The 17,796-nt window shown below is 38.2% G+C and overlaps 1 protein-coding gene across 1 annotated transcript in view; it reads right to left on the bottom strand.

Annotated features, from left to right (window-relative positions):
- LOC133538112 (diacylglycerol kinase beta-like) overlaps positions 1-17,362 on the bottom strand; it is a 117,720-nt gene extending 100,358 nt beyond the window's left edge. Inside the window, exon 1 of the mRNA XM_061879432.1 lies at positions 17,240-17,362. The gene's annotated coding sequence lies outside the window, so the exon portion shown is untranslated. The remainder of the gene's footprint in view (positions 1-17,239) is intronic.
- Between the last annotated feature and the right edge of the window lie 434 nt (positions 17,363-17,796).

Genomic DNA, 17,796 nt, shown 5'->3' with positions numbered 1-17,796 from the left:
ATTTGATGCCAGCAACACGTGACAAAGAAGTTGGGATAGGTGGCAATAAATACTGATAAAGTTGAGAAATTCTCATCAAACACTTATTTGGAACATCCCACAGGCCGGCAAGCTAATTGGGAACAGGTGGGTGCTATGATTGGGTATAAAAGCAGCTTCCATGAAATGCTAAGTAATTCACAAACAAGGATGGGGTGAGGGTCACCAATTTGTAACCAAATTGTCGAACAGTTTTAGAACAACATTTCTCAACGAGCTATTGCAAGGAATTTGGGGATTTTATTTTCTACGGTCCGTTAAATCATCAAAAGGTTCAGAGAATCTGGAAAAATCATTGCACGTAAGCGATGATATTACGGACCGTTGATCCCTCAGGCCGTACTGCATCAAAAACAGACATCAGTGTGTAAAGAATATCACCACATGGGCTCAAGAACACTTAATAAAACCACTGTCAGTAACAACAGTTGGTTTCTACATCTGTAAGTGCAAGTTAAAACTCTGGCATGCAAAGCAATACCCATTTATCAGCAACACCAAGGAACGCCGCTGGCTTCGCTGGGCCCGAGCTCATCTAATACGGACTGATGCAAAGTGGAAAAGTGTTCTATGGTCTGACGAACCCACATTTCAAATTATATTTGGAAACTGTGGACGTGATGTCCTCCAGAATAAAGAAGAAAATAACCATCCGGAATGTTATAGGCGTGAAGTTCAAAAGCCAGCATCTGTGATGGTATGGGGGTGTATTAGTGCCCAAGGCATGGGTAATTTACACATCTGTGAAGGCACCATTAATGCTGAATGGTCCATACAGGTTTTGGAGCAACATATTTTGTCATCCAAGCAACATTATCATGGACACTCCTGCTTATTTCAGCAAGACAATGCCAAGCCACGTGTTACAACAGCGTGGTTTCGTAGTAAAAGAGTGCGGGTACTTTCCTGGCCCCTCCACAGTCCAGACCTGTCTCCCATCGAAAATGTGTGGCGCATTATGAAGCGTAAAATACGACAGCGGAGACTCCGGACTGTTGAACGACTAAAGCTCTACATAAAACAATAATGGGAAATAATTTCACTTTCAAAGCTTCAACAATTAGTTTCCTCAGTTCCCAAATGTTTATTGAGAGTTTTTAAAAGAAAAGGTGATGTAACAGTGGTGAACATGCCCTTTCCCAACTACTTTGGCACGTGTTGCAGCCATGAAATTCTAAGTTAATTATTATTTGCAAAAAAAATTAAGTTTATGAGTTTGAACATCAAATATCTTGTCTTTGTAGTGCATCCAATTGAATATGGGTTGAAAAGGATTTGCAAATCATTGTATTACGTTTATATTTACATGTAATACAATTTCCCAACTCATATGGAAACGGGGTTTGTACATGCAGCGGGGCAAAAAAGTATTTAGTTAGCCACAGATTGTGCAAGTTCTCCCACTTAAAATAAATTTTCATCATAGGTACACTTCAACTGTGACAGACAGAATGTGAAAAAAAAATCCAGGAATTCACATTGTAGGAATTTTAAAGAATTTATTTGTAAATTATGGTGGCTGACTAAATACTTTTTTGCCCCACTGTACACTTATTTATTTTAGAAAAGTAACAAGTAATTGTAACGAATTACATTTCAAAAGTAATTTTCCGACCACTGCATATCACAATATAGATTTTAGCCCATCCCTATTTGGTATTATCACACGTGACTTTCTTTAGCAGCCCAGCGTGTGCAGCTTTTGGCACGTCAAATTATGCGCTGCCAAGTTCATGTGCCCAGAAGGCGACCCAGGAGATTCTCTCTGCAATAACGGCTCAGAGGACAGTCAAGTTGTTGTGCTTGGAATAGAACAGGAAGTGCAGCAGACCCGTTAACGACGGGCACTCTTTAGTACTTGGTCACACGTCTTCCCGATGCTAAATTTAGATGCATCTATAAAACTTGTTATTTTTGTTTTGATTTCCACTGGTGTGGCGCAACACACATATCGTTGGCCAAGGGCCAGCAACCCAAATTGTTGAAAGGGCCATATTGGACCCAAAATCTCTCTCGAGCCGCAAAAACTGAATACAACACATGATGTAAGTGTTTATATTAGTTATATTAGCCTACTATCAAGATGACTTTAAGAGTCTGACATATGTGTTATAATAAAGACAGCACATGATGTAAGTGTCTATAATAGTTATATTAACTTTCTATCAAAATGACTTTAAAAAGCCCTATATAAGTGTTACATTGAAGACAACACATTATGTAAGTGTCTATGTTAGTTATATTAGCCTAGTATCAAGATGGCTTTCAAAGTCTTATATACGTGATATAATGAAGACAACACATGATGTAAGTATCTATATTAGGCTACAATCAAAATTAATTTCAAGTCTTATATAAGTGATACAATGAAGACAACACGTGTATATTTTCATTATATTAGCCTACTATCAAGATGAATTTAAAAGTATTATATACGTGTTATAATGAAGACAACACAGGATGTAAGTGTTTATATTAGTTATATTAGCCTACTATCAAGATGACTTTAAAAGTCTTATGTAAGTGTTACAATGACGACAACACATGATGTAAGTGTCTATGTTAGCCTACTATCTGAATGACTATGTTTTGCAAGCTGACGCAAATCGTTGAAATGTAATATTTGCTGTACACATTTTTACAACATTGAAAAACATTAGTAAACTTCTCGGAGGGTGAGAAAACTCCTGGAAATGACTGTCTTAGATTGACCAAAGTTACAGACGTGTGTGTCCAAGTTAAAGGAAACGGCGGGCTGTCTTTTTGTAATGGATTTATTACATTTATTGTCAAGCTGGGCAACATTTTCTGTGGTCTGAAACAACATGATAATGTTTGTTGTAGTCTGGAACAACATGGCGCATACGCAACTATCATAAATGCAGGCAACATTACATTAATAATACAAATGAGGCAGAATGATGCAGTATGTGCATACAGCTAGCCTAAATAGCATGTTAGCATAGTTTAGTTTGCAGTCATGCAGTGACCAAATATGCTTGATTAACACTACACACAAGTCAATAACTTCAACAAAGCTCACTTTTGTGCATTACTGCACAGTATAAAAGGTTTGGTTGACGAAAGGAGCCAAAGGAGTGGCATAAAACACGTCTTTCCGTGGCAGCATCGGAGAAAGTTGTACATGTAAAACTAAGGTAAGTTCAAGGGCCGCCGTAATTAGTAGGACAAAACGGCGCTCGCCAAATACTCTCATCAGTGAAGCATGTTTAATACAAACAGTGGGATTTCTAACAATTAGGACTGTCTGTGACATGTTTTTCCTTCTCCAGAAACCATATTAAAACAAAAAATAAATTTTTCCCTTCATCTTTTTTAAATTTCATGTATTTTCGAAAATGCTCCACAGCGCTGAAGAGCCGCGGGTCGGCAAATAATACATTCCTTTACAGTCATGCAACGTTTATGGTTTTTCAAAAAGTATGAAATTATCTAAAAAACAAAAACAATAATAGCAATACATAATTATTAATAAAATATATATTTTTAACACCAAAATAATACAAATAAAGTTGCTATATACCAATTGATTAAAATATATCACTCTTTCCAGTAACTTCTTATGACTTTGAGTTAAACTTAAAAATATTATAGTTACTAGAAACATGAGGTAAATAAATACATATCCAACACATTAAATATTCATTCATATTATTTCTGAAGTAAATACTACATTTTACCCCCCAAAAACTAACAGGTTTTTTTTCTTACACTCCCTGTTATTCAGTATGGCAAAGGTTTGTAATGTAAAAAAAAAAAAAAATAGTAAAATGGGTTATACTTGCTTTGAGACACTAGTGATTTAGGGCTATATGAGTAAACATTGATTTATTGATTTTCTACCTTTTTTTTGTAATAATGTCAAAGCACTTTGACATTATTTCCACATTCACCCATTCACACACACATTCACACACTGATGGCGGGTGGGGGCTGCCATGCAAGGCGCTAATCAGGAGCAAGGGTGAAGTGTCTTGCTCAAGGACACAACGGCTGTGACTAGGATGATAGAAGGTGGGGATTGAACCAGGAACCCTCAGGTTGTTGGCACAGCCACTCTCCCAACTGCGCCACACCGTACACAATAGATATTGTACAAAAGTTGTACTTATATTTCATATACAAAATAATTATGCCACAAAATGAGATCAATCCAGTTAAATACACGTTTGTTATTTTCTGTTTCAATGCATTCATCATTTCATTCTTGTTATGCTCCACAGTGCAATGATTATTATTCTTAATCAATCAATATTTGTGATTATTCAAATCTTTAATCCTTGTCATGTTGGTTATCATTCAGCTGTACCCACTATATTTGGTAAGGAGGCAAAAAAAAATATCCTAAAATTCACTACTCAGGCATGCTGTTGGCAAGTGTTAACATGCAGTTAGAGTGCTGATTGAAAGTGTTAGTTATGCTGTTGGCTGACATTTCCTGAAAGTTTTGTCATAATTTGACCAAAACGTTTTGAGCTATGTTGCTAACAAGCGAACAAACAGTTTAATACAGGGGTGTCATAATCATTTTAGCTCAGGGGTCGCAGAGAGGAAAGTCCGTGCACACGTGGGTCGGACTATTATGGTATTAAAACTAAAAAATAAAGACAACTGCAGATTTTTTTCTATTTCTTTATTTGGCCAAAAATATAATAAACAGTCTGAAATGTTACAATAAAAATGTAGTAAAAAACACCTGCAGCGGTAAAGTTGAGATCCAGGAAGGATCATAACTGAATGAATTTACGTATGCATACACATTTGTTTTCTTTTGTATTTAAAAAAAAAAAGGATTATGTAACATTTATGACCATCTTTTTCCAAAACACAATATAGAATGTGAGAGATAACAGGATAATGTATATATTTATTGTTTGTTTTCAAAATGGTTACAAAAAAGCCAGACCCCAAAAATGTACTGTGGGTCCCCATTTTTATGACTTGATGGACCCCCATTTTGAAAATTCCTAGCACCAACACTGATGGAGTGTTGGTGCGTGCAAAACGGCTGCGGGCGGGTGTGGCCCGCGGGTCTTGACTTTGACACCCCTGGTCGAACACCAACAAATATATGAATACATGTAATAAGACATGATGAGTTTTTTATAAGGTAACTCCCAAATATTCAAAGTATTTACATTTATGGATGGAAGTTATCAAAACACAGATTTTGTGTCACTTGTAGTGGAAAATGTTGCTATATTCAACGAGTAGAAGTAAATTATTAAAATAAAAGAGGGCTGTATCATAGTAATCGATACTGAAATTTTGATACCGCTGATACCAGATTTTTATGCTCGAGTATCAATCCTGAAATCAAAATATCGATACTTTTAATGTTTTAGTTCAGAGGTGTCTGTCTTTTTCCACCAAGGGCCACATTAATATTTTTTTTAAATACTAAAAACAGATATTGTGTCACCTATGTACTATAGTATTATAGGTGACTAAGTATTTCAGCTTTTTCTAATTACATTCCAATTGTTTTGTGTTTTTTTACATTTTTACTGTTGTTTTTCCCCCCATGTAATAATACAATAAAAATTATAATAATACGGTTGTTTAACTGCATAAACAAGTGTGTCAAAAATTCTGCCCGCACAAACATATTAATGTTCAGTTACACATTTAACAGTGTTTGTTATGACTGTTGTCATTTTTCACGTAGTATAATGTTTTAATTAACCAAACATTGTTTAAAGTATATTTTATTATATTCTAATATCTTAGATCAGGGGTTTCTAAAGTTTTTAAACCACACTGAAAAGTCAAGTATGGGGGTCCATTTTTATATTTAATTTATTTAAAAAAAAAAACATATGTATATTTAAAGACAAAACTTTGTGTTGCGACTAAATATATTATTTCTAATTATTAGTTTAACAATGCCATTTTTTTCTCATTACATTTCGATTTTCTGCTGTTTTGTCTTACATTTTTACTGTTGTTTTTTTAGTTTTTTTAAATTATTTGAAAATACATAACTTTTAAAATTTTAGCAGACCCCATCCATCCATCCATCCATCTATCCATTGCTTGTTTGTTTCAGGGTTCGGGGGGGTGGTGGGGCGGGCGGGGGGTGCTGTAGCCTATTATTGCACAAAGTATTGGTAACCGGTCGCTATCGCCGACACCAGCCTGAATTTACTTGGTATCAGATCTTGCGTCATGCATTTATTGGCTAATCAAATACGAGCGAACAACAAAGTTAGAGTGGAAATCCGCCACCACAAGCCCAAGGAATGTGCATTACCAAATTGGCAGAAAACTGTGAAAGCAAACTTTTTATAAAAAAACAACATAAAAACACTCGTTTGTCGTTTGGCAACACTTTCAACACAGTCACTTTACTTTTTTTTTTCAACCAAGAAGGCACGGTGTGGTCTGCGGGCCATTTGATCGACGCACCTCTTGGCACTTTGTAGAAATAAAAAAAATTCGGCAAAAATGTAAAAATAAACCAAAAAGGGATAACTCAATGAGAAAAGGCTGAAATGTTGATACTTATATAAAATAAAAATACAAATATGTTTCTTTGAATATAAGTTTTAGTCTTTTTATTTGTCATTACAAATGACATGTCAGACTACCACCATATTGAAAAAATATCAATAACAATATTGTTTTCTGTACTTGAAGGCTCCACACCACTGCTGTTCTTTGCAGAATGTAAAATACTTGACTATTGTTGTCCTTTATGAGCATATTTATAAGTACTGTATTTTTTTAAAAATCTAATAAGATGTTGTAGAACACTGTTGTTCTTTTGTCGATGTACTGTAAACTTACTTCATAGTGGGTAATACGGATATTCGGTGGAATTTTTTTTTAACTTACTGTGATTTGAAACTCTTAACACTTTGAAGAACTCTTCAATAAAAAAAGTGTTTGAAATACAGTAAGAAAAAAATAAAAAAATAGACAAAAAAGGCATAGTGAGAAAATGCTGAAATGTTCACACTAAAAACAAATAAAAACACATGTCTTTGAATATATGATTTAGACTTTTTAAATAAAAATTCATAACATAAATACTAACAATATTGACAGTTTATGTACTTAAAGGTGCCACACCACTGCTGTTCTTTGCAGAATGTAAAATACTTGACTATTGTTGTTATTTATGAGCATATTTATAAGTATAGTATTGTTTGTTTAGATGTTATAGAACAGTGGTGCTCAAATGGGGGTAAGCGTACCACTGGGGGTACTTGAAGGTATGCCAAGGCGTACGTGAGATTTTTTTTAAATATTCTAAAAATAGCAACAATTCACAAATCCTTTATAAATATATTTAATGAATAATACTTCAACAAAATATGAATTTAAGTTCATAAACTGTGAAAAGAAATGCAACAATGCAATATTCAGTGTTGACAGCTAGATTTTTGTGGACATGTTCCATAAATAATGATGTTAAAGATTTCTTTTTTTGTGAAGAAATGTTTAGAATTCATTTCATGAATCCAGGTGGATCTCTATTACAATCCCCAAAGAGGGCACTTTAACCTATGTGTAGAAATCTTTATTTATAATTGAACCATTTGTTTATTTTTTAACAACTTTTTAGTTATTTTTATCTTTTTTTTCAAAACAGTTCAAGAAAGACCACTACAAATGAGCAATATTTTGCACTGTTATACAATTTAATAAATCAGAAACTGATGACATAATGCTGTATTTTACTTCTTTATCTCTTTTTTTCAACCAAAAATGCTTTGCTCTGATTAGTGGGTACTTGAATTAAAAAAATGTTCATAGGGGGTACATCACTGAAAAAAGGTTGAGAACCACTGTTATAGAACACTGTTGTTCTTTTTCCAATGTGGAGTTTCTTCTTGGTGACTGATACTGATATTTCAACTGAAAACAAATATTGAAGCACAGTGATCCTAAATACTTGAATCTTTGAAGCAGTTTTCAATAAAGTAGTGAATCTGAGGGTACCCAAGTTTGTTTTTATTTATTTTAATTATCAAACAAGTATTGCAAAGCTAGGAAAGCCCTGGGTATCGGTATCGACCAGTGAAATCCTGGTATCGTGACAACCGATACCTTTGACTGTCTTGACACACACGTGCAGTGAGATGAAAAGGAGCAGGCGTGCAACAGGAAACTGCAGGACGTCGGTTTCACAAATGATGCAAAACTGTTTTGTCCTCGACCTTGTCATGACCTTCGATCTGCTGACCTTTATCTCCTTAGCGTCATTGTCAATATGGTGGTGCCTTGACGTACTGGTTTGATTGGTTTAGTCACAACGATTTAAATATTCACTCAATAGGAATGGACAAAAAAATGAATGAATCGCGATTCTTTTTTATCCCGATTGAAAATGTTTTATTTTCAAAAATCAATTAAAAAAACATATATATTCATTTTTTTAACCTATTTTTCTCCTTTTTGTATAATAAGAATCTTTAAAAAAAAAAAAAAAATGATTTAAGCCATCTCCACGCAACCAGAAGGCGCTATTCTAACCTGTGATCTGTTTTGAAAACATTCATTGCAATCATCATACCAAAAAAGACATTGCAAGAATCAATTCTGAGTCAAATTGTCACCCTAGGCATACTTGGATCGAATCATTAGGTGCCCGAAGAATCACACCTTTAATAATCAATATTCACCATTGGAATGAATTCAAATTAATTTAATCCAGTGCTTCTAAAGTGTTTATTGCGCCCCCCCCCCAATCTCCACCGCCACTATAAATATTATCATTTGTCTATAAATGTGTTATAAGTACATCTCTGCTTAGCATTGCACTTTTAATAATAAATAAAAAAAGACATAGGTCAACTTGCAACACTTTTTTTTTTTTAGTTTATAACAGAAATGCATCAATTTGACTGAAATAAAAACAAATCCTTATTTTATCTTAATTTAATATAGATAAGGAAGTCAAGATTAATGGCGACAATGAGCATGTTTGAATCATGATACTGATGAAGCATGTTCCCCAGGGGTCTGATTTTGGAGGGTTCCTTCTGACATTCACTGCGCCAACTAGTGGTGGGGAGGTATACACGCGCGCACATACATGTATACACATACATACATACATACATACATACATACATACATACATACATACATATATATTCATACATGTATATGCACATACCTACATATATATGTAGTACATACATACATACAGTCGTGGTCAAAAGTTTACATACACTTGTGACGGACATAATGTCATGGCTGTCTTGAGTTTCCAATAATTTCTCCAACTCTTTGTTTTAAGTGACAGAGTGATTGGAGCACATACCAGTTTGTCACAAAAAATATACATGAAGTTTGGCTCTTTTATGAATTTATTATGGGTTTACTGAAAATGTGACCGAATCTGCGAGGTCAAAAGTATACATACAGCAATGTTAATATTTGGTCACATGTCCCTTGGCAAGTCTCACTGCAATAAGGAGCTTTGGGTAGCCATCGACAAACTTCCGGCAAGCTTCTGGTTGAATGTTTGGCCACTCTTCTTGACAAAATTGGTGCAGTTCAGCTACATTTGTTGGTTTTCTGACATGGACTTGTTTCCTCAGCATTGTCCACACGTTTAAGTCAGGACTTTGGGAAGGCCATTCCAAAACATATATTCTAGCCTGATTTGGCCATTACTTTACCATTTTTGACGTGTATTTGGGGTCATTGTCCTGTTGGAACACCCGACTGCGCCCAAAACCCAACCTCCGGTCTGATGATTTTAGGTTGTCCTGAAGAATTTGGATGTGATCCTTCTTTTGCATAGTCCCATTTACTCTCTATAACGCACCAGTTCCATTGGCAGCAAAACAGGCCCACGGTATAATACTACCACCACCATGCTTAACGGTAGGTGTGGTGCTCCTGGGATTAAATGCCTCACCTTGTAGCCAAACTGCTCAATTTTTGTTTCATCTGACATCACATAGACAACGATAAGACCTTCTGGAGGAAAGTTCTATATATATATAATACAAACCCCTTTTCCATATGAGTTTGGAAATTGTGTTAGATGTAAATATAAACGGAATACAATGATTTACAAATCCTTTTCATTCCATATTCAATTGAATGCACTACAAAGACAAGATATTTGATGTTCAAACTCCTAAACATAATTTTTTGGGGGGAAAATAATAATTACCTTAGAATTTCATGGCTGCAACACGTGACAAAGTAGTTGGGAAAGGGCATGTTCACCACTGTGTTACATCACATTTTCTTTTAACAACACTCAATAAACGATTGGGAACTGAGGAAACTTAATTGTTGAAGCTTTGAAAGTGGAAATCTTTCCCATTCTTGTTTTATGTAGAGCTTTAGTCGTTCAAAAGTCCGGGGTCTCCGCTGTTGTATTTTACGCTTCATAATGTGCCACACATTTTCGATGGGAGACAGGTATGGACTGCAGGCGGGCCAGGAAAGTACCCGCACTCTTTTGCTACGAAACCACGCTGTTCTAATGCGTGGCTTGGCATTGTCTTGCTGAAATACGCAGGGACGTCCATGATAACGTTGCTTGGATAACAACATATGTTTATCCTAAACCTGTATGGACCATTCAGCATTAATGGTCCCTTCACAGATGGGTAAGTTATCCATGCCTTGGGCACTAATGCACCCCCATACCATCACAGATGCTGGCTTTTGAACTTCGCGCCTATAACAAACCGGATGGTTATTTTCCTCTTTGTTCCGGGGGACACCACGTCCACAGTTTCCAAATATAATTTGAAATGTGGACTCGTCAGACCACTTTTCCACTTTACATCAGTCCATCTTAGATGAGCTCGGGCCCAGCGCAGCCAGCAGCGTTCCTTGGTATTGTTGATAAATGGGTTTTTGATGTGTTTGATGACAATTTCTCAACTTTATCAGTATTCATTGCCACCTTTCCCAACTTCTTTGTCACGTGTTGCTGGCATCAAATTCTAAAGTTAATGATTATTTGCAAACAAAAAAACGTTTATCAGTTTGAACATCAAATATGTTGGGTTTGTAGCATATTCAACTGAATATGGGTGGAAAATGATTTGCAAATCATTGTATTCCGTTTATATTTACATCTAACACAATTTTCCAACTCACATGGAAACGGGGTTTGTATATATATATATATATTTATATATATATATATATATATATATATATATATATATATATCCTTTTTTCTACTGCTTGTCCCTTTTGGGGTCGCGTTGGCGGCGTGCATCCGGGGTGAAGGTGGCGTACACCCTGGACAAGTCAACACCTCATCATACACACACACATATATATACATATATATATATATATATATATATATATATATATATATATATATATATATATATATATATATATATATATATATATATATATATATATGGATCATGAGATCGACAGGCGGATCGGTGCGGCGTCTTCAGTAATGCGGACGTTGTATCGATCCGTTGTGGTGAAGAAGGAGCTGAGCCGGAAGGCAAAGTTCTCAATTTACCGGTCGATCTACGTTCCCATCCTCACCTATGGTCATGAGCTTTGGGTCATGACCGAAAGGATAAGATCACGGGTACAAGCGGCCGAAATGAGTTTCCTCCGCCGGGTGGCGGGGCTCTCCCTTAGAGATAGGGTGAGAAGCTCTGCCATCCGGGAGGAGCTCAACGTAAAGCCGCTGCTCCTCCACATCGAGAGGAGCCAGATGAGGTGGTTCGGGCATCTGGTCAGGATGCCACCCGAACGCCTCCCTAGGGATGTGTTTAGGGCACGTCCAGCTGGTAGGAGGCCACGGGGAAGACCCAGGACACGTTGGAAAGACTATGTCTCCCGGCTGGCCTGGGAACGCCTCGGGATCCCCCGGGAAGAGCTAGACGAAGTGGCTGGAGATAGGGAAGTCTGGGCTTCCCTGCTTAGGCTGCTGCCCCCGCGACCCGACCTCGGATAAGCGGAAGATGATGGATGGATGGATATATATATATATACACACACACACACACACACACATATACACATATATATATATACATATTCATACATATAAATACATACAGATATACATACATACATATATACATATACATACATACATACATACATATATATACATACATATATATATATGTATGTATACTCCTGCGTCTCACCAGCGGTAGCACCTGGTGAGACGCAGGAGAGCTCCAGTCAGGAAGTACCCCACAGCACTGGAGATCTCTCAGTCATGGTGCCACCTCAAGACCTCAGGCGGAATCCACCCCATACCTCTTCAGAGAACCAAACCCACACTGCGAGAGAACGAATTAAGTGGCCCAAGATGAGTGACACCAAAGAATGGAACCAACTAGACGAAGACCTTGACAAAGTGCTAGAAGCCGCTCTAGCAGGAACAGCTGAACAGAAAGTCAATACACTCAACAATAACGTACAATCTGGCAAGGGAGCGTTTTGGGATGGAGGACAAGAAGGTTTACACCAAATTGGCGCATCAGCCAAGCAGAAGAGAAAAAGAAATCCATCGCCTAAGGAAGGAAATTAAAACTCTAAACAAACAGTTCAAAAGAGCCAATGTCGAGGAAAAGGAAGGCATCAAGGATCTGACAAGGCAACTTCGGGAACGTCTTTGCAGACTCCGTAGAGCAGAAAACATTCGGAAGAGGAGGAAGGAGAGGGAGAACAGAAGAGCACAGTTCACCAAAAATCCTTTCAGATTCACCAGGAAACTACTGGGTGAAGCAAAATCCGGAATGCTAACCAGCTCTAGGAAAGATGTGGAGGCGTTCCTAAGGGAAACCCATAATGACACCTGCAAAAACCAGGCCCTGGGTGCCAACCATAACATCGGCAGCTCGGAAAAACCAAGAAAGGAGCTCAACATCGGTGAACCATCCTGGAAGGAAATCCAAGATGTGGTGAAAAAGGCCAGAACAGGATCTGCCCCTGGCCCCAGTGGTATACCCTATAAGGTATACAAAAAATGCCCGATGCTTCTTCGGAGGCTGTGGATGCGGTTCCGGAGAATCTGGAAAAAGGGCACCATTCCATCATGCTGGAAGAAGGCAGAAGGCTGTTTTGTGCCAAAGGAAGAGAACTCCTCAACCATAAATCAATTCCGTACAATATCACTTCTAAATGTAGAAGGCAAAATCTTCTTTTCTGTACTGGCAAAAAGGATGACCTTATACGTGACTGAGAACGGATATGTTGACACCTCTATCCAAAAAGGTGGAATACCAGGCTTCTCTGGATGCCTGGAACACACCGGAGTTCTCAGTCAGATGATCCGGGAGGCCAAAGCAAGCAAAGGCAACCTGACTGTTGTCTGGCTCGATCTGGCTAACGCCTGCGGATCAATCCCTCACGCCCTCATTCACACTGCACTAGACCATTACCACATCCCTCTGCACATCAAGGGAATGATAACCAGCTACTTTGGGGGCATCCAGATATGTTTCAAGACAGCCAATTTCACAACTCAGTGGCAAAACCTGGAAAAGGGAATCGTAACTGGATGCACAATCTCCCCCATCCTCTTTATCATGGGTATGAACCTCCTCATAACAGCTGCTGGGAAAGAAGCCAGAGGACCAGCAATGGAATCAGGCATTCAACAACCCCCAATAAGAGGTTACATGGACGATCTCACCGTGACGACCACAACCCATGTGGAGGCGAGACGGGTGCTAACAGTTCTGGACCACATGGCAACATGGTCCAGAATTAAGTTTCAGCCCAAAAAATCAAGGAGCATGGTGATCCGGAAAGGTAAATTGACGAACAGGTTCAAGCTGCAAGTGCAAGGAGAAGTGATTCCATCGATTGAGGAGAACCCTATAAAGTGCCTCGGAAAGTGGTTTGACAGCTCACTTACTGACAAGAACAACATCACCAGTACAGAGAAGCAGACAGAGGAGTGGCTGAGGAAGATTGGAAAATCAGGACTCCCTGGTAAATTTAAAATATGGCTCTACCAACATGGACTGTTACCAAGACTCATGTGGCTGTTGACAGTGTATGACAGCCCTATGACACGCATAGAAGGAGTGGAAAGAAAGATCAACAAGAACCTCAGAAAATGGCTGGGAATCCCTCCAAGCTTCACATCAGTAGGCCTCTACTTAAGATCAGGACAGCTCCAGCTTCCGTTGTCATCCGTGGTGGAGGAATTCAAGGTAGCAAAGTGCAGAGTCTTAATGACATACAGAGACACCAAGGAAGAACAAGTCAGACACGCAGGCGTCACTACAAGATCAGGACGCAAGTGGGCAGCTGACACAACTGTTGCACAAGTTGAGAGCATATTGAGGCTACGTGACATCATAGGGATGCCATGCACAGGGAGACAGGGTCTTGGAACTTCCCATGTCCAACAATGGAGTAAGGCAGAACCCAGGGAAAGAAGAGCTATGGTCCAGGAGGAAGTACGAAACCTGGAAGAGGAAGGTCGGATATCAAGAGCAGTGGAATTAGCGTCCCAGGGAGCTTGGACCAAATGGGACCTCCCTAAGAGAAAGATCACATGGGCAGATCTGTGGAAGCTGGAACCATTCCGCATCTCTTTCTTGCTAAGATCAGTGTATGACACACTCCCGACTCCAACAAACTTGCACAGATGGGGCATGAGAGGGGATCCACTATGCAAGCTTTGTGGGCAGAAGGGTACCATGGCACACATTCTGTCAGGGTGTAAAACAGCACTCACCCAAGGGAGATACAGATGGCGTCATGACAAGGTGCTCATGACACTGGCTAACACCCTGGAGCAGCAGAGATGCAAGAAACAGCAACCCCAAGGGAAAACAAAATCCATCCAGTTTGTGAGGGAGGGAGAAAAGCCACCAACCACAGCAACAGCAAGGAAGAGCCTACTGCAAATGGCACGGTCTTGGGATATGAAGGTAGACCTGGGAGGAAGGCTGCAGTTCCCCCAGGTTGTACAAACAACCCTGAGACCGGATGTGGTGCTGTGGTCTGAAGAGGCAAAGAAGATAATTCTCATTGAACTCACAGTCCCATGGGAAGAAGGTTGCGACCAAGCCTTTGAAAGGAAAAGTGCTGAATACCAGAACCTTTTAAATGACTGCAGGGGAAAAGGATGGCAGGCATGGCTGTTCCCGGTCGAGGTCGGCTGCAGAGGATTCCCTGCCCAGTCGGTATGGAGAATGCTCACAGCTTTGGGAATAACAGGGAAGGAGAGAAAGACAGCAGCTCGCAGGATGGGGGAGGCAGCGGAGAGAGCCTCTTGCTGGTTATGGAGCAGGAAAGATGAGATGAGCTGGAAGCCAGGAGGAGGAGATAGGCAGTGACTTGGCCACCACTGCCGGCCCACCAGCGGTAGGGTGTTACGGTTCAGGGTCGAAACACCCAATGACCGCTGGACACCGTCTGAAGATATCAAGTTCTCCTGGCCAAGGCTCCATTCACCATTGAATGAAGAAGAAAGCATCTCCGGATGTAATACAATCTTTTATATATATATATATACATATATATACATATATACATATATATATATATATATACATATATATATATATATACATATATATATATATATATATATATATATATATATATACATATATATATATATATATATATATATATATATATACACATACATACATACATACATACATATATATATATATACACATACATACATACATATATATATATATACACATACATACATACATACAGATATATATATATATTTACACACACACACACACACACACATACATATATACATATAAATACATACAGATATACATACATACATACATACATACATATATACATATACATGCTGATCCGCCTCCGCTTGAGATGGTTTCCTGTGGACGGGACTCTCGCTGCTGTCTTGGATCCGCTTGAACTGAACTCTCGCGGCTCTGTTGGAGCCACTATGGATTGAACTTTCACAGTATCATGTTAGACCCGCTCGACATCCATTGCTTTCGGTCCCCTAGGGGGGGGGTTGCCCACATCTGAGGTCCTCTCCAAGGTTTCTCATAGTCAGCATTGTCACTGGCGTCCCACTGGATGTGAATTCTCCCTGCCCACTGGGTGTGAGTTTTCCTTGCCCTTTTGTGGGTTCTTCCGAGGATGTTGTAGTCGTAATGATTTGTGCAGTCCTTTGAGACATTTGTGATTTAGGGCTATATAAATAAACATTGATTGATTGATTGATTGACATACATACATACATATACATATACTGTACATACATACATATACACACACATATATATATATATATATATATATATATATATATACACACATACATACATACATATACACATATATATATATATATATATATATATACACACACATATATATATATATATATATATATATACACACACACATATATATATATATATATATATACACACACACATATATATATATATATATATATACACACATATATATATATATATATATATACACATACACACACACGTACGTACAAGTGTATATATAATATAAAAACATTAATATAATGGATATATAAGTAATAATTAGTATAATTGGATATTAAATGTATGTAAAAGTGTGACTCCTTCCTTGTTTACTTCCGTGACGACCTCCCTAAAGTTTTGTAATCAATCAAAAATATCAAGCAGCTGAAATTTGCCAAACATGAATAAGTGTTGAGTATTTGGCATTTCTCTATCATGCTTTGTAATGGATTTAAATTTGTGTTTTTTTTTTTATGGTTATGGTGCACGGACGTGTTTTATAATGTCCACAAAGTACAGTGAGCAGATTGAGTTAAGTGTGACCATGTCTATTGACATTTTTTGTTTGTTGGATTTTTTTCACCTTGACTAGGGAAGGTTGTTTGCGTTGGGTCATGCTGCGTACACTTCCCGTTCAGCGCATAATCAAAGGTCATTGAAATGAATTTCTTATGTTTTTCCACTAGATGGCGGCATAATAGAAGCATCAAAGATAATCAGACTATTAAAATAAACAAAGCTTTCCTGTGGGTAAAATTCCTCTCCAACCTCATGACATCTCGCGGGCCAAATTGAAGACGCCCTTGGGCCGTAGTTTGGACAGCACTGTATTAGAGGTCCGAACAAGAGTCATCACCCTAATTAAATCTTCTTAATAGGAGTGATCATCCTAATGACATCATGCAGCTGGGAGTAAAAAGAGGTTGTAGAGAATATAGAACCAGGTACTGTCCTACCTCCTGGATGTCCTGTCCTCTGCCACTGGAAGACCTTGTCCTGACGTCACACATCCTTCCAGAGAACATACCATGCAGCACTCGCGCACACTCTCCTCATCCTGTGAACACAAGAAAGATTCTTCTTTTTCCTTCCTTGCTTATAGCCCCGCCTCTCTCTCTCTCTCTCTAGCTATCTCTCTGTATATGTCTTTCAGTGTGTTGGACGGCACAAGGACCAATTTAGTTTATCTGTAATAGGGGATATTTGTTGTATGAGGATGGACGTGAAAAGATTGTGAAGTGAAGAAGATGCACTGCGTGTATGAATACTACAAGATGCTTTGGGCCTGATCTATCAAAGGTTTGCACGGATTAAAAGGAGCAAATTTAGATAGAAAATGCAGATATGAGATTAAATAAAAATTAATCAAAAATAATGAGCGTTCAGCATGATTAAGAAGAATATATACTGGAGGAAGAGATGCAAATATAAATAATTTATCGCTCCTGGTGTGATTAATCAAGACCGGAGTCGGTCTATATTTAGCACATTTGAAATGTTCACGCAAACTGGC

The sequence above is a fragment of the Nerophis ophidion genome, linkage group LG19, assembly GCF_033978795.1.
Source record: "Nerophis ophidion isolate RoL-2023_Sa linkage group LG19, RoL_Noph_v1.0, whole genome shotgun sequence".
Lineage (NCBI taxonomy): Eukaryota > Metazoa > Chordata > Actinopteri > Syngnathiformes > Syngnathidae > Nerophis > Nerophis ophidion.
This window is presented reverse-complemented; position numbering and strand designations above follow the sequence as displayed.